Source organism: Chaetodon trifascialis, chromosome 12 (assembly GCF_039877785.1).
Source record: "Chaetodon trifascialis isolate fChaTrf1 chromosome 12, fChaTrf1.hap1, whole genome shotgun sequence".
Classification (NCBI taxonomy): domain Eukaryota; kingdom Metazoa; phylum Chordata; class Actinopteri; order Chaetodontiformes; family Chaetodontidae; genus Chaetodon; species Chaetodon trifascialis.
The window spans coordinates 14,135,701-14,155,312 of NC_092067.1; positions in this window are offsets into that span (position 1 = coordinate 14,135,701).

The following is a 19,612-nucleotide window of genomic DNA, read 5'->3' on the forward strand; positions in this document are numbered from 1 at the left end:
CTCAGCCTATTACATGAACCATTCAAAGAAATGTTGTTTATATAATGTGAAAAGAAAAGACACACTCTGGATTTTGTGTTCAATTGTCCAAACACTCCAAGGATTACATCTGGATTGCTATCATGGAAACACTAATTGATTTTCAAGGATGACAAATGACATACAAAGCCCCGGTGCCAAGGTAATTTTGAGCAAGCGATGAAAATGTACAGTGGGGCTGTCCCAAGGTTCATAGTTCTTTTCATACTCATCTCTCACATGTGCATTCGAGGCCACTTGACATAAATTTATACTGATCTTTTATTTATACCCAGAAAAAATGGCAGATAAGAAACATAAGTGTTCTTGATATTGTGTTTTGTCATATCTAGCAGCCAAAGATTGAAATCCTGCGAAACAATTTTCTGAAGAAATGAAAGAGCGTGCCCTCCTGAACCCTGGAGGAAAATAACCCCACGGTGCGAAGCAGAATATGAAACAGAGGCACAGAATAAGTAAAATAGACAAGTGCACCAGGCTTGTCACTTTTCCATTTGCTGCCCCCGAGTGTGAGCACTTCAGAATTCTCCTCATCTCAGCGAAGACCTTCATCGTTATGCTCCATCTACTGTACTGAATACGAAAAAAGTACCACATCAGACAGAGGTAATAAAGAAGGGAGTTTTAAAGATTTACCATGTTTCTGTCCATCATGAAGTAGAATGCAACAGGAAGAACAACAAAGTCATAAATATACAGCACAAGCCATTGTGCATTGGAGATGATGTGGAAAATGCTGAGATGAGTGTCACAGAAGCAGTTAACATGGTTGTGATATCAGACATCACCATTGGTTCTTGACAACAGCATCATTACACAGTAATAAGAGCACAATCTCCTTCAGAGAAGCATTAAAATCAAATTAGATTATACAAGAGCTTGGCTTGATGAGCTGCGAGGGGTGATGCTTCCCGAGCAGTGGCTCTCTGGTTATTACTGGAGCTCTTTAGCTGCTTGGGCTTGAATTGCCACTTGACAAACTTGAGCAGCTTTTCACAAAAGGTCATCAGCTTCCAAGAAATTAGGTTTTAAAATTCAAGTCATTTGAAAGCCACACACCCAGATAGATGGGTTTCCATTTTTTTCCTCCACGCCTTCTATCTGTCAAATTGCGAATGCATGCCACTGAATACATGATGCCGGCAATAAACCGCTGTGCTGTAGTTTATACCACAGTGACATTCAGGGATCAGAGAGCATTGTCATTCTCTGTCCTATCTTGAACTCATTACGCCACTGAGCGATGACATCTGTTTGAGCACTCATACAGTTTGACAATTATCACTGCAAACAGTAAACTGTTGTGCCTTAATTAAATACTAAACAAGAAGAGGATACACTTTCAGAGAGGCTGCACACAAAAATTTCTATTTCATTGTAGTATTAAAAAACCTGCCTAACTTAAAATTGAGCTGCTAGCATATACTGAATCAGCCTCCAACACAGTAATAGAATCTATTTTGGCTACTTTTAATGTTCCTGTACATGCATATTTTCTCTGCTTGACAATTGATATATTGATTCATTTTATATAGTGTTCAGATAGAGCATGCTCTCAGAATCAATAACATAAAAACAAGGTTAATGTAAATTTACAAGTCCTGTCGCATGCAGGATGATAATTCAATTATAGAGCTTCAAAGCACAAAAGTTGCCATTTTATTGCACATTTCTGCATTGGAAATGTTCAAGAAACCACCAAAAACAGAATGGGGAAGAAATAGAAGGCCGAGACAACACACCCCTGCCACTACCTCATGTGGAAATCATACAAAGCATCCTGCAGGCAGCAGGTTCATTTTATAGCTTCATCTATTACCACACTGTCATTGTTAATTGTCTTCTTTTTACCTCTGCAGGATTCTCCAAATTGGTCCTATCGAATGTGACAGGAGGAAGAGCATTAAGCATCTGACAAGATGATATCTAAGTTCAATTTCCTACTCCTCACCTGATTTATACCTGCAGCAGATCATTTTCCTTTCTGTCATAAAGACCTCTATAAATCAGTGGTGCTTATGGAAGCACTACAGAACAGGGTCTCTGGATTTGTATCCCCTGTGTTTGCTATTAGGAAGCCATTACAGCCACATTTTCCTCCTTCAAACAAAAATGATCAAATCTAATACTGGCAAGATTAGAGAGATAAAGAGAGAAAGCGCTGGCAGAGCTGTTCAACACAGTCCCTATCTAAACAATATGCTCTAAACTCAATAAAAACAGGGCTTTTTGCTGGTGACACCATTATCCATCTGTTTGGACAAAATTGCTGTATCATGGTATAAATCTGCGATACAAGTGACATATCCTCTAAAATAAAAGGGAACATTAACTGCTCTATCTTCTAGAGGCCATGGGACTAGCTGGCTATAAGCTCAGTCAAGTGTGATGGCAGTTATACTGTGTTTTACTAGACTGCAGACAATTATACTTTGCTCCTCTCCCCTAAGAAGACAAACTGCCATGGCTTCAGCTGAAATGATTTCAAATAGATTTTCCAAAATGTCTGTCGCCAGATTGCTTCCATACATTATTTCACTTAAATGGAGAGAAAAAAAGAGGGAGCAAATCCACAAATCAATCACAAAAGCCCACTTTACCAGATGGAAAGACGAGAGCTTTCAGCGTGTGTGTGTGTGTGTGTGTGTGTGTGTGTGTGTGTGTGTGTGTGTGTGTGTGTGTGTGTGTGTGTGTGTGTGTGTGTGTGTGTGTGTGTGTGTGTGTGTGTTGAAGACCTGCAGAGAAGGACAGTTAGAAGATGTGCACAGTCCCGTCTCTGCTATGTGTCTCACTCATCTTGAAGGATGACATAGACTGCAGTGTGCTTTCAGCGGTGAGCTGGCAGTGCTGTAAAAGTGGAATAATGTATAATGAACTGACCCTCTGACTCCTAGCTAGTTCAACATATAATTCCTTCAGCCAATCACGTGTAATCCATGAAGAGAAAAGGAGAAAATACAACATGGGAATATGCACAAGATAAGAACATCAGGTGGTTACATAAAAAATAACGGAAGTCTAAAGATTTAATTTTAATAACGAACTCAGCTATAGCAGGTGTAAATGTGACCGGGTTGAAATGCTTTTAACAGCGTCCACATTTAATTAAAAAAGCATACTTTACCTGTCCTGTACTTCAGCGTAAAGACAAACGTTGCGACATTTCCAATCAGCCAATAGGAACGGTAGATTTAGGCAAGACCTACATCCAATCAGCGCTCGACTTTAAACGTAAACATCATTAGCGCTAACGCAACATGTCGTCTGAGTATTTCAAGCACAGTGGAGAAACTAGCTAAAACGTCTTTAATTTAGCAAAAACTAAAACTGAAGGCTAAATTTCTGTTGAGGGTGAGGAGGGAGTGAAGTTCAGCTGGAAGAAAACAACTGAAACGAGCTGTTATCAAATTAGCTAGCTAGCTCACAAGATATGGCTAACGCTAACGCGCTAGCTAGCTAGCTAGCTCAACAGGTGTAGCAGAGTTGCTGCAGTGCGTTGCACCTGGAAACAACTTAAATGGTAACTGGAGTGAATTTACATGAGGTTGAATCGAGCTGGACTTACTTTGGCTGAATTTGTCTTTTGCATGTAACCCTTTCTAAGTACAGGAGCAGCGGGCAGCCACAGCACTGTCCCAGGGCATCTTCTCCAGTAGTGAGGCCAGTGCCAGGTGTAAGTAAACACAGATTTCTTAATGTAATTGTGTGTTTGTTTCCAATGTTATCACCATGATTTCTATGCAAAAGTTTCCTAGCTTACATTAGACAACAGGGGTAGCCTGCGGTCCTGTAAACATGTAGTACATGTAGAGGTTGTGAGGCAGAGGATGTTCAGAGGGTACCTGGTTAAGTTGTAGACATAGCAGTGCCTGAAAAAATGCATGGTGCTGCAGATAAGCCAACACAAGGCATTATCATCTTTGATGACTTTGTAACACGGACAGTTTTTTTTTTTGTGTCATTGTGAGAATAATTGAGATGGAGGATAAGAAGAATGCCTCAGTGATAGCTTTCCAGTGTTGTGTTTAGTTATACTATCTACTTCATAGTATTATTTAACATATAAACTTTATAGTGTTTTGCAAATCATCGATCTACTACTCCGGTGCGAATTTGTATTTCATCTCTTATCCGTACCTGAAGCAACATGGCTACCACATTTAGCAGTTTTTAATTCAGCGCAGAGTCTGAAATAAAGTACCTTTTGCTTTGTTTATTTTTGGTGTTTTGCTTGTGCTCACACTCTTGTGAACTCCATTCAGTTCCCAATTCAACTCAAATTCTTTGTTCTTCCCCTGGGTGGCAATTTAAAGCAAGCTGCTTTGCAAACATAAAAACAAGACCAAATAATTCACTTACACTTCATAATTATGTGACAATAACAGTATAATAAAAGCAAAGTTAAAAGACCAAAGAGTCCAGTGACAGCTGTTAAACAGCGTCCAATACTACAAAGACACCATTCAAAAAATACAAGGGCATTAATCAATAAAGTAAATGTCCCTCTCTTTTACTTTGGGTGCTCACAAGTCTTACGGCATCTGGAGTCAAACCAAAGTAACTTCTTCAACCATTGCGAGTGGGCTATTTTTTCTGACAGTCCTTTGTGAAATGGACATTTGTCTTAAATTGCATTGACTGCAAATTGCACCAGCATAATTTTACACATAGTGGATGCAGCTAAACTAGTGGGTAACTGGTGGGGTGTGTTCACTTTGGTCATACTGGAATCCAAATCAAAATCACCTGATGTGGGTGTGTTATGAATATTTCCCCTCCTCTCCCCTCTTATCTGCATAGCCTTCAGATAATATGCACAGACTGGCAGTCCAGTCCAGTAGTATTATACCAGTATCATATGAAGAACATAATGCTATTGTTGATTAACTACTGCAGAATATTAAACTACTATGTGAATGATAAACTTCATATATTTAAAAATCTCAGCTCACTTGCTTAAGTAATTTGTGGTTCCACAGTTTAATGCACAGCAGAAATAAAGATGCTCCTCACAGCAGGGAAATTAGTGGAATGATGATTCACAAACAACAATAATAATTTCATTTTATCATTTCATTTTATAATTTTTCATTTTACTCCATTCATGTGATGATTTCTACTTCAAAGTTGGCTACATTTTTTGTAAGTCAACTTGATTGACATCAATGTTGCCACACATATGGTTTAATATTAGTAAAATAGTAGTAAAGTGCATGATTTAGTGTGTTATTTTTGGTTTTTAGTTTTATAGTTTGGACACTTTGGACAAAGGGCCTGACAAAGGCATTCTGGCATGGACTCCATCAACCTCTGACCCAGAAAAAAAAGCACTTGCCAATTCAGTGTTTGTTTGCTGCTTTTCTATGCAAAACTGAAAGAGAAAAGAAATTATATAGATATAGATTTTGAATGAACCAGTGAGCACATAGAGGCACGCCCAAAGTGCACACACTAAATTGTCTTGAGTTTGAATAGAAACTGTTAAAACTTGCATATGACAATGACGTGTAACCTGACACAAGCCATATAACGCACGGGCAAGTGCCGTGTACTCACAACAACTAACTTCATACATAATTAAAAGACATGCACAAATCCTGTAATGTCTTTCAACCCATAAGGAAGCAGTCACATACATTAAGACAGTGCTGCAATTCAGCGTTACAGTCATGCACATTTATTACGTTTACTCTGGATAGCTCAAACAGCCATGCATGACTCAATCCATCTCTGTTTTGTGCAGATACAGTTGTGTGAGATGAATATATGCAAAAAAAACTGCCACAAATGTGCAAAAAAATTTGTGCTGAATTGAAACAACAGATAAGTTAAAGAGCTGCTTCGCTGCTTTCCATCTTCTAAATGAAAGAATTATAGCCTCTCATGGTTCTTTATCAATATTTTGACTTTCTTTGGGTCTCTTCCTTGATGTGTGTATTTTGTTGTAATGCCTGGATGAAGATGTATACCAATCTACCTTCACTTTAACCAGTCTGTGCTTGACCCATGGTTATTGCAAATGCATTATCACTGAAACGAACCCTGTAAAGAATTAGGTCAACACAACACAACACAATCGCAGTGATGTGGAGATTTAAGCCTGTACCTCCAGATTCTGTATACATAGTGTACTATATATGTAATTTAGGCAAAATTGCACTGATGGAGCAAATGTCTGAGGGATGCTTTAAGGATTGTTTAAAGCAAATTGAAAATTTTTTTCCCTAAACAAGAGTGGGCCTTTGGCATCAGGTGACCCACTCTTTGTAAACCCTCCTGAAAGAGGTTGGGCCAGCACAATCAGTGCTGACTTTTGTATCTCTACAGACATGCACTTGTCATGTGTCCCTCTTTCCACCAGTGTTTCTGTGTTTGCTGCTGTTATCTGCTTTTCTTTTATGATGCTGTTTTGAAACACCCCCTGAAAACAGTTAACACAGAAATATAAGTTTCAGAAGTTATGAATTAATGATTCAACTTCAACTACAAAAATACGTTATATTGCAAAAATTGGACATTTTGTGAGTGTGGAAGGACATAGTTGCAAGTGCAGTGATGGATTTGGGGGTATTAAGTGAGCTAAACTGTTAGAACAAATATTAACAAATATAATAACAAATATTCTAACTTTGTTAATGTTCATAGACTGTTTGACATTTAGGTTACGTCTAGTGAACAACTGTGCTAAAGATTAACAAAACGCAAAAACAAAGTTGTATAAATGCTGATCAAATTCAGCTATTTAAGCTACAGACACTCCTAAATTGACTAGATAAACATTTGAGCCATGCTAGTTAAAGATCAACAAGTAATTACAACAAAATAAAATGATCTAACAATAATGTAACAGTAAGTTGAACTGTACATATTCCATATTAACATTAAGTGAACTGGTGCATAGTTTTGTTAGTTTCATGAATCAGTGTAATTTCTACTCAAATTTGTATAATTTACTGACATTAAATTCCTCATTGAGTTTGGATGCTAGCTGTACGTAGTTCTGCAACACTGGCAGTAGTAGCCAGTCCACTCTTTGCACTTCTCCAAATCTTCTCCAAGGAGAAATTTCTGCAGAAACCACAGAAAATGGCAACAGTGATTGTGTGCTTGATGTTTTAACGTGTGATGTTCACCATAAAAAAGTCCTCAGAGTCTGTACATTACAAAGTGCTTATAGAGAATCGTGCCTAAAAAAAAATGCACTCTGGGCCCTCTTGCTGTCTGAGAAAATCAAAAACCAAAACAAAACATCTGTGAGGATAGAGGGTGGGAGCAGCACACAGTGTTAAAGATGGCAGTTCAAAACAGCATTTAACAAAATTTAGATACAGTTTTCCAGAGTTTATTACATCGCCAACAGTATGACAGCCCCCAGACAACATTCATGAAAGTAATTATCTCAATAAAGACGAGGTGAAAAACAATCCAGTGCCTCCTCTTTGTGGACATTAGCCTGTTGGCACCGCTGTGCTGTGACTGTGCACCAGATAGTCCTTTACAGGGATATTCCCTGTTGCCAACCATAATTAATTGCTTTACAGTCTTCAAGGCCATAATGCTCATCAGTTATTAATTAGAAATTCATTTCGCTGAATAAATAATGCTCATGATTGATGATGAAACTTGTAATTAGGTTCTCGGAGTAATGCACAGGGGAGAAAGCCTTTACACTTGAATCCAGGCTATTAGATACTGCTCATTTAAGGGACCACTATACCTCTTGTCATAAACCTGGGCTGCCACGGTAGCATCTGGATTCTGGGAGCAGGAACAGAAGTTGTTATTCACATAGGTTATGTTAGACTACCTGCTTAAACAACAACCTGTGATCCTTTATACTGCTGAGCTCTTTTGTTCTGTAAAAATAAAACATGCGTTCCCAAAGCGTCAGATCAGAGCAGCAATAACGTGTTATCAAGTTCAAAACAACGGGCTACAGCTGCCTTTTCACTAAAGGCAAAGCAGATTAGGTTATTACTAATCTGTGTCCTTTCAAACATATAGCATGGTTGCTATGTTACAAAAATCTCACGGGTCCTTCGAGGCATCACATAGCCTACAGTCTTTTAAGTGACGAGAGAGAACTGTGAAAACTCAAGCCATCTATGACTCGCTATTGATTTTACACAGAAGACCCAACCATTGTTGATAGCCCTTTTGATATATTTTCTTGCAACCACCAGTCCCTTTGGAGTTTTGTGGAAAATAAACCAGTCAATATACACCTATTAGGATTCCTTGATCTGAGCCCATAAACCTATGGTGTACAGTGTTTCCGATGCTCATTGCATCATTATAGCAGAGAGACCGAAGACTATTACTTTTGGAGGATTGAACGATTAACAATTTAATAGCTTTCCGTATTCTACTTTTAGGCCAATTAACTTGATTAACCAGCAGTAGAGAGGAAGGTGCTCCATGACGCCCTTCAACAAAAAGGCTGAAGAGAAAAAGAAACAGCAGCTGATGGTGGTGGTGTAGCCTCATCAAGCAAGAATACTACTGGTCCTTTTCACCTGTCATCATGGGTGGGAGTGAGCAATGGTAACCCCCACTCCCTCTCCCTTTTGCTAACCAGTATCTGCCCTATTAGCAATTTTTAATGGAGATCAAGAAGTAGTCAGTGGAGAATGAAGACAACTGTCTGCCCCCATTCCTAATTGGCTTTATGTTCTCTTTCTGATAAATGGCTCACAACTGCTATAGAGTCCCGCGGATTTTATTGCCCTAATAGGACTCCGTAACTGGATTTACTAACAGATAGCAGGTCAAAAAGGACATAGAGAGCAAAAATGTTAATTAATATCAATAATGGCCAATTATTAGTTTGACAGAGGGATCCAAGCTAGCTGTGTGCTCTAATGACTCTGAGCTAACTTGAAGGGAAACACTGGCGAATTAGCATAACTGTGTATGCGCACTCCATGGAGGTGCCCAGCAAACATCTGTTATGTTAGAAATTCAAATAGAATTCCTATTAGTAACCCTGGCTGTGGTTGCATAATCAGTCATTCTTCTCTGGCCATTTTTGAGGCACTAACAATGCCCCTGTGACTGGTGGAACTCCTCCCTTTGGGCTTTCCAATCAAATCTGGCCCCATGTGGACCAGGTCCTAACAACAGACGAGGCAGTGTGGACTTCTGAGGGGAGCTTTGTGCTCTGACAGGAGCTCAATCTATCCACCCATGACACATGACTGAAGAAAGGAAAACTGTTATTTATTATATACAGCAGATACAAGTTAAGGAATTAGTGTAGAAATATAGCTGAGTTGTTGGGATACAGATACTTAGTCCCCTGCACCCTTTGTGTGTTTTTACTTGCATACAAAGTGTATTTGGAGGCGCTGAAATGTTTGCAAGTTGTATTTATGCCATGCACTCAAGTTCAATACTGAATAAATATAGTATGAAAGAAGATTTATTAATTTATACTGAGGTCATCTGAAGAAAGCGGCTTCTTCAGGATATTGAAAACAGACAATATTCTGCTGAGGAATTGATTTTCTATTTGGAGCAAGTAATGTTATTTCTCTGTGCCTTGTGGGAATTACTGCATACTCCTGTATGGATGCTAGCATGCATCTGGCAGTTTGTTGTTGAGCTATCTTTGTAATCAGTGGCTGCTGTTATACAAAATAGAAGACAAAAATCATCAATATCCAGGGTCCTGGATATTTGTGTATAAAAATGAAATCTGGTTATCTTGTGGACATTATTGAGTTGCCGTCTGTGGCTGCTGGTTTGAGCTTAATTTTCCATACTGACACTTTTATGCAGGAAAATGATGGGATAATGAGGGCTGGACCTTTTCATGGGGCTTAGTCTTCAGTCGCTACCTCAACGATACAATTCAATAACACCGCTAGGTTTGTGAACACTATTAACATATCTAAAATGTATTTTGAATGTTATATTCAGGAAATCTTTGTGGTGTGCACATTAATGCAACAGTTATCATTGTAAGATGTCAATTACTCAGTTTTTCTCCTCCTCTCTGATAAATGATAATGACTGAAAAACACTATTACAAGGGACTTTAACTCAACGCTGTAACTTGGTTTGCCTGCTATACTTTTTAGCTTGTCTGCTTCTCATTTATCTGATCCTGTGTTTGACATTCACTATGAGCTTATGCTACCTATGTGTTCCATCATTATCTTTTGTTTTTGTCACACAGCATGGCAGGTGCACACAGTGCCTCAGAAAAATTACTAAAAATGAAATTTGTAAATACTTGCAGTGATACTTCCATCTAATCTTAAATTCCCAGTTTGCCTGACAAGGGTCGGAAACTTGTATTGTGCTCAGTTTAATGTCACTGCATTAATTCTTAAAGTAGTATTGCCCCTCGCTCTCTGCAGAATAGTGTGAGACTGCTGTCATGACTTACAACTCGGTGTGACCTTCTCTGTTATAATCTGAGCATGTAATTCTCTCTAGTGTAATGTCATGTTTGATCAGAGGAGCTACCAGTGTCCTGATCTCAGCAGTGCACAGCAGGAGGCGTGGGGAGTCAAATGGACAACCAGAGGTTCTCCTTAAGGGCAAAATTGACGCTGTCTGCATATTCTCCCCTCACTGGGGGACGATCTAATATTTTAAATTCTGGAGCCGTCAGCGGTGTAGTATTTGAAAGCAAATAAGTGTCATGATGATGACTGATTCTTTAATTTGCACTAACAAGGAGGGGGGTAAACATGAAATCAAAATTTAAGTTAGCGTTTGGAGGGAAAAAAAAAACCCCTCCCCCTAAAATCAGCTGCCATATTTTTTTTAGCAGATTACTTATTTATTTATTCATTTATTTATTTGGTTGTAGACTTTTTGCTTTAAGTGTTTTTTTTTTCTTATTTGAATCAATATCTGTGTACTGAATTAATATCAGTTTGTTAATAAAAAAACAACATATGTCTGGTGCACAGTGCTGCATCCAACAGATTTGGGTACAGTATACATGACTGGGCGACTCCATGGTTGTATATATGAAATAGCTTCAGCTTTACGCTCCTCTCCATTCCACGGCCTCCGGTGTATAAATTTAGTTGATGGTTTTCGTTTCTCTTTCTTAATTCATTGCAGTCGGATTCCTCTTTGATGCAGTTCTGTTGTCCCCCAAACAATTGAAGTGGAGACAATGGAGGCATAATGATAGATCCGTGTACCCACCATCTGTAAGAGCAGCTGCTCCCTTGCATCTGTACAATATGCTGGAGCGGGGAGCCTCAGTAATCTGCATAATAAGGAGAGGGCTTATCTCAGTCTAGTTAATAATCACAAGCAATCGATGCACTTCATTCCCTCACTCTTGACTGATGAAAAAAAGCAGAAAAAGTTTTGGTATGTTTGCCGTGTCCTCAAGATAGGCAGGGGTCACTGCGTAATGCCAAGCTGTTGATTTTGCCTGGAGCTACAGATTTAGTCTGCACTCTATTTCATCTTTTCATGAATACCATAATTACAGCAGGACGCTCTGAGTTATCATACTGCTTCTCCCCTCCTCACTCCCTTATAGGGTTTATAGCCTCTGTTGCAATACTGCAGCTCATACCAGAATTGGCCGTATCACTCAAAGTCTGTGATAAACATATAGCTTGTGTAGTGTTGATAAGAGTCACACCTTATAAGCAATACTCTCAGACTGCTGAGAAGATTGGCCCCGTAAAAAACACTAAAAGATTCATTGGAAATGTAACCTCCTGTCTGCCTCTGTGCATGTGGCCATAACACAACTGTAGTACAACTTGTGAGTGAGTTTTTCTTCAGGACATCACGTCTCAGCTCAAGGAAACATTTATCTCTCAATTCAGAATAGTCTTTACTGGCCCCAAATGTACTGGTTTGTTTGTCTGACTGCAGACTCATCAAGCAATTATCAAACAATTATAATTTCAGCTGCCAACCAGCTACTGTGGTTATGAAGTGCAGCAATTTGTCAGGATTTTTTTCAAAAATTAGAATAAGCCATTCATAAAGAGCTGGTCTGACTATAAACATTTATGATACCTGATCATGCTTTTGGTGCACAGTCCTTTAAAATCAACTGGAGAGTTTGAAAGTCAATGTTTGACTTAAATACTTGTTGACAGTATGGGAGTCCACAATCCATCCATTGAATGGCCTTTTTGTGTTTTGTCCGTATATGACATTGAACATTTTGTCATGCAATTTAATAAATGCCTCCGGGGTTTGTGAATCAGTATATTATTATTTTCTTAAACAAGCCTCCTATTTATTACACTTGGTAATAGCCACTAAGGAGACACTAAATTGATTGGATAGAAAGTATACAATAATATTGATTAGCAAAGTCTCCCCTCGGTGTTCTCTTGTTAAATATGCTCGTTAAATCAAGTCTATTTAATACTCTGCAGTGTGAAAGTAGAATAAGCTTTAATTGTTCATGTGCTTTGTTTAAAATACTGTAAGAGCAATGTCCGTCTCAGAAGAGACTCAGTGCTGTTTGAGAAACGTATATTTAAATGCATGGTACAAGTGATCATTCATAATTTTCACCCTTAAATCTTCTATTATTGAAATCACCCTTTTTTGACATGCTGATCCTATGTGAATGAATGGATTTTTATGGAGCCAGGAATATACTGTATACTGTGTATTAGAAATTGCCAACCACTTCCCATGGTTCCTGAACCTCCTAATTAAGCATGCATGATGTTTCTCTCCCAGCTGCTAGGCTTCTGAAATGCACTTGGCAGGTGTATTGAGCCCCCCAGTGAGGCCCAGGAATGAGAGTGGTATACGTGGAAGTGCAGGTGTGACATGTTAGGAGGAGTCCAGGTGCTTATTGAGTTATCAGAGGCAGCCACTGCACGTTTGATTTATCATCTGGGGTTAGCATTGCCATATCTGAGCGGCAGTATATCAGACAACAAAATGAAATGTTCAGAAAATTACTCACTGGAGCGCTGCAGTCCTGATGACTTACATGTAGCACACTGTGGGATGTAGTGCAGCACCCACTGACACTTCAAGTGAAAAATTGACAATGCTTGTTGAACCTGTATGGTGACACGATTCACCTTGAATTCACCCTTTAAGTGTTATGATTTGTCAATGATTTGTGGTTTATGGTTTGTTTTTCTGCACTTGAATCAAATGGCTAAGTCAGGACGCAGGTCTGACTGAGAGCACATTACCAGATAGGCCAATTAGAACATGTTTGAACGTCTCATAAACCTCATCCATTAGAACTAGTCTTCAGGTACTCATCATGCAACGTGCGCTCTTTGACATGAGTGCCATGCTTACCTCTGCATTCTTCAGAGCCTTAAACTCAAAGTGAGCCAGCCAGTCTCCATGAGCACATAAAAGGTACCCAGATTTATGGGGAGGTTTTTATCCTGGACTCAGGCACCATCTGATAAACAAGCTTTCTTTGCTTGAGGCTAAATAATACTCTTTGAGGTCCTGATTTACAATGCTGTGAAGGACCCATTTGTGGTTCAGCTCTGAGGCACGCACCTCTGTGATTGGTCATCCGTAAGCTCAAAATTTGGGCTCAGATCTACAGCTCACGAGCTTGAGGATTTATAAATGGACAAATGCATAAGTGATGGTAGGTTTTTATTCAGAGTTAATAGATGAAGAGAAATGAACTTTTCAGACATGTGAAAGGCTCTTAGATTTAACAAAATCCTCACCAATTCCCTCTGATTGAAGCTAAAACTGAGGCAGTGTGCAGCCAATCTAATATTCCCGGCTTTTTAAAAGGGAACTCATTGGGGTATTGGTCCACTACACGGACTCCTAAGAGATCTGATTAAAGGGAAATCCCTCAATGTTTTACCCTCACCTTCTCCATAATAAATCAGATGCACATTGCAAATGCCTAAATTCATCTCACATTGCCTTGGTTGACTTTGGAGAGAACAAGTTTCCAGTGAAGGGGATGGATGCTCAAAAATACTAATGGTGCTTTGCCCTTTTTCGAATACCTCATATGAACATTTTCTTCTGGAACTTGAGATGTTGTAGGTATCATATAGTATCATATTGACACGTGAAAAGGCATCTTGTTTTAAGATACAAACTGTTTTTAATGGAGCATAATTAAAGTGTTTACTAAAGGTTATCTTTATTCAAATTACCAATTACCAATAACCTACCAATGGCTTAAGAAAACCATACAGTGAGGTATACTCTAGAACCCAAATTAGAAATCATCCAGTGAGCATTATGTAGCGAGTTGCATGGACCCAGGGTTACCAGTAAATACATTCAAGTTCAGTTTCGTGCACACTTGAAAAGAAGCTAATTCTCCATTGCTGACATCCACAGGATCATGTGTTTACAAGTTGTTGGTGCATGACAGAAAGTTCTGTAGCTTTGATATTAACCAGTGAATTAACTGCTAATGATAGCATCGAGTTTCTTTAATGAAAAAAATCACAGATCATTTAGCGTGTGTGGATTGCCTATAAAGAGACGCCGGAAAGCGTTCCAATCTCATCAGATTTAATTGATAATATTTTACTTTTTTTGCACAGACATTGAAATCTCCTCTCTAAAGATGAGGCTTCACTGTTGAGCATGTTCTGTTCATTGTAGTGAATGGTAAAAGAGCAGAGCCCAGCCTATATTTATCACAGTCCTCTCATGTTGCAGCCTATATACATCAGACTCTCCATTTACAGACCTTAACTTTAAAACCTTACATCTCTCTGAGATATATTTGTCTTCATATCAAATGTCTCTAACACAGCTTCCCTCCTTAATGGGCCTTGTTGAGCTGCAGTTGTTAAATGAAGTTCAACGCCTGAGAAAAATAACTAACTGGGCAATTTTGCTTGTTTGGTGGTTTATAGAAATTAAGATGCTGTCATTGTGGTTCAAGTACATCTATTTTAAGCCTTGTCTTTTATTTGATGTTTATGGGGTTGTGAGAAGGCCATGACATTGTTGGGTCATATTTTGACACATTAATTGGACTAAGGGTTTTTCATCACAGCTGTTGGGAAATTAAGAGGAGATTGAAAGCCCCTGATGTCTTGTAATTACTGTTTCATGTTGTGTAGCCTCACTTACCAACAGCAGCGCTCTCTGATAAATGGGCAGTAAAAGCAATAATAGAGCAACGACCATACAAAAGAGTTAAGGAGGAAACATCCGGAGTTGAGGTAAGGAGAAAGAAATTCTACTTGCGTCACTTATGACTTAATACAAGTAATATTTTTATACTCCATCCAATCCATTAGAGGTAAAATCAGGAGAGAATTGCATGGCTAACTCTGCTGTGGTCACAATCATGCATTAACACAATTAACTACACAATTTTTGGCAGTGCAGCAGCATGCTTAGCAAAGGAAATGTTCCGCCCAGTGTATTTCAGGTCATGTTCCCGAGAGGGGGGGCCGCATTCAAAACAAACCGCTGTCCCTGATATCAGCTGGTTAATCCTCTCCTTTTAGTGGCTTTATTGGTTCATTCAAGAGGGTCTGTTGACATTCCCCCTGCCCTGTTAAAAGGCGACTGCATCTCAAGTGAAATCTGGAGTGTTCTTTACACAGGCGGGGAGCCCCATGTGGCTCCTACCTCCCAGTGGGCCTGTGATTTTCCTGCTTTAAGTGTCTACTGTCAACACTAATTTGTCCCACTCCTCCTCCACCCCCTCTGGAGGGGGACGCTCTCCTAAAGTTTTAATAAAAGATCAGCTATAACTCCCTGTTTTCTGGGGGTGAGACAAGAGCTTTAAAAGCCACAGAGGCAATAAGATGCCAGGTAATGATTACAAGGCTTGAACAGAAGCAGTTACCAATACCACATGCTGTTTTACACAGCACACTGAAAGAGTGTGCCACAGCTAAAGGCTGTCTCCTTTACAGGAGTCATCTAAAAATCAGACATGTAGTCTCAGCATTAAATTATTGGAATTGGACAGCAAGGTTCTTCTTTTTTGGTGTGAGTTTATAGGACAACACTGCGATCTGATGACATGAAAAATGAAGCTAATATGGTTTAAAGTCATCAATGTTGTGTGCTAGTTGTTCTTCTACTGTCTCAATCCCCTGCCGGTTAAATAGAGGAATCGTTTTATAGTATAGTGTGTTAAAATATTATATTGGGTCCAATTCATTTTCTGAATCACTTAAAATGATCACGGAAGCCAACCCTCAAATGATGTGCACGTGAAAACATTGTTTAAAAGTTACACTTTAATTTTTCATTTTCTTTACTGCATGTGACTGCGTGTGCCTCTCACTGCTGTTTGCGGCCTAATACAAACTGAAAATGTGTTGCAGCCCAGTAAATCCCTTTGTGTGCCTTCATTTATCCATTTCACCTCAGGATTAATAAGAACAACATGATTGCAAATAATGGTTTCTGACATGTTTTGCTTGAATACCATTTCAGAGCTCGACAAAGTAAATTGCTCCATTTCATTTGTCTGCCTTTGATGTCCAAAGGAAAAATCAATGAAAAAAGTAATTTCTCTCCTGCCATTTAACCAAATTCCCATCTACCTGAATGATAGGTCCCTGGGAAAGCAGTCAAGAGACTTTCTTTTCAATTATCCTTGACTTGTTTACATAGTGTTTTGTTCACTGGACTAGATGTTAACATACAAATCTCATATGGATTTGGCTGTTATTGAGGAAGCCTAATACGATCTCACTTCTAAGGTAGGCAAGAACCATGTAGGAAATTGTTCAATATCTCAGTCGAAGCCCAATTTTCACTGCATTGTTTTGTCGCACAGTGTATTGTAGGGTTATGGTAATGTAATATGCATAATTCATACACCTAGGGCCCCCTCCTCATTTTTGATTCTGCTGTCCTGCCTGTTCATCTGAAGCTGAATTAATGCTACATTGTCCATTAGGCGGCCATAACACAGGGCAATGCTGTCACACACTGTGGTTGAACTGAAATTCCCTTGAGGCAAATGGTATTCTTCATTTTTCCATTTTTGTATACAGGCTCCACTAGAATCGCTTTGCAAAACACCACATTTCTCATTTTGGGTCAAGACTGATGTTTTAGATGCCGAGATAATAATTCTCCGAAGTAATGGGAAACGGCATTGTCACGAGGAACCGAATTTCTGTTTTTCGTCCCATCCCGAGATGGAATTTTGCTTTGCTTTGCGCTAACTGCGTTTTAGCTTGTACTATTCTCAGGTGGATTAGTGGCTGTGAGAGCACAAAGAGAGAGCGTTAGATGTGGCTTGTTATCCTCTCCAGGGTTCACTTAGAGAGCCTCAGACTGCTGCAGTTGTGACCTTCATAAGGCACTGTCTCCCTGCTGGTAACACACACACACACACACACACACACACACACACACACACACACACACACACACACACACACACACACACACACACACACACACACACACACACACACACACACACACCAAGCACATCCACTCCACAGCCGGCACTCATTGGGTCATGATGGGGCTAAGCAGCCCCATTACAGCATGCTCATCTAGGCTGGGATCACGTGCACAAAGCATAGAGATGGACTCTAGCCAAGAGGTCTTGGGTCCATGGTTTCTATCTCCACAGCCCAAATGTACTGTACAGCAAGGAGGAGTGTTGTAGTCGTAAGATGCAGTAAATTAATGTTCTTCTTTCTATGCTATATCTGTCATCTTTTTCCTCATGATACCATTCTTGTGATGTTTCAGGCTGAGCTCACTGTATTATAAATCCATTTTTTGGACATGCTGTGGTCAGTTTAATGATCATTATGTGGCTCAGATGGAAAAACAAGGGAATAAGGTGAATCAATGATCGATTTTACAATGTGACTTGATTCATGGGTAGTGCTGTGATAAATGGCCGTCTTATCGAACTTGAGGGTAACTGTTGTGAAATAAATTTGTATGTTGTGAGAGAGAATTCATAAGAAAGTCCTTTCAGCTTTGCTTTCAGTGTTTCATTAGCCGATCAGTCCCAATAACTCACAGCATCCTGTTTTGTACTCGACTGTTCAAGACGACATACTGTGCTAGCTAATGACTACAGATTTTACAGCAGCTCACAGTGTAAAGGTAACTATGAGGCATTTCAGATTTTCATTATGAAACTGCAGCTGTGCCCTCCAAAATCTTTCGAGATCCAGATTTTAAATCCCCATGCGCCACATCACCTAGTGTTTTTTTTTTCTCCCATTTTTATTGAATTAGTCAAATGAGATACAGAATTGCCTTTCTCATTGTGGTATGTGGCTTCCGTGCCAGCTCTGTATGAACACAGGCATGTATAATATCAAGCAGAGGATCTGTCTTTGATTCTGGCTGATGGGAGGGCGAGCTTCACCTAAAGGTACTGAAGCAAAGAAATAATGGTATACTACACTGCTTGTGAAAAGCAATAGGAGAACGGAGGGGGGTTCACATTAAAAGTGTCTCTCTAGGTAGCTGACATGACGCGACTAGTCAGACGTAAATAATGACAGACGGAAACTATCATGAGGTCTGTGAAGCATCCGCATGCTGCCTTCATTTTCTGTCTAACCTTGCATCGCCAGCAGCTCACCAGCTCTCGAGATCATTTAAAAAGCAGACTAACGATGCTGCCAGACCTAACACCAGTCACAAGGATTTGCATGAGTTTACATCAGCTAAATAGATTTTTATTTCACCCGTAGGTGATGATTCCCACATAGTGACATTTGTCATCTTTTAAATTCATGTATAATTTTCAATAATTCATGCAAAATATATTTTTTAATCACATAATTGTAAATAGCTTTCCTGTCGCTGTTTTAACGAGAAGTGTGTCTGTGCTGCTTTTCTGTTCCACATATGTTTGCCAAACTACTGCTGATGAGGAAAATAAGGTTCATTTTTCTCTTTAAGTGGGTATGTCACTTTTTGAGTGAGGGTAAAATGATGATACAAGAGGACTAAAAGTTAATATCAATTCATTGAATGACCTGGTGCTTCCATGGGTTGGCTTTTTAATTATATTCTGTTCATATGACATACAGTTGCTTTACTACCTGTAAATCAAATTTAAATCAGGTACCATGAAGGGTACAATTGAGAAAGATGGGCCTAATTCTAAAATGTTTATTTTTGCATTGCATTGCAAGAGATGAGCAAAGTCATTTAGTGTGGGCAGAAGGCTTTTCTTCAAGCTGATGCAGCGACCCACGACACGTCTAAAATAACATTCCTATAATTGCTTTATGGCTGTAATACCTTTATGGTGTTTTTATATTTCTGATTAGGTCATTCATTTCTTGCTTCAACCAGTAAGCACATGCACATATTTCACGGAGAGAATATGTATGAGATATGTTGCATTTAAGTGATATGAGAAATAATTTGAATATCCGCATAGACTCTCATTTATTGTCCCAGCTCACCGTTCCTTACCAGAGGACAATAACAATGCAAAACAACAGCCCACTCTGCTATATAATTAAAATCATCTTTGGGGACATGTTTTGCATTGCACACAAAATTTGAAACTTAAAAAATGGCATACTAATGTATTTGCATAATATAACAATAAGTCCCACTCAACAAATTTATTAGTCTAGATTCTGAAAAAGCCATGGCAAAGCAACTTGCGTGCTATAATTGGCATCTTGTGGTT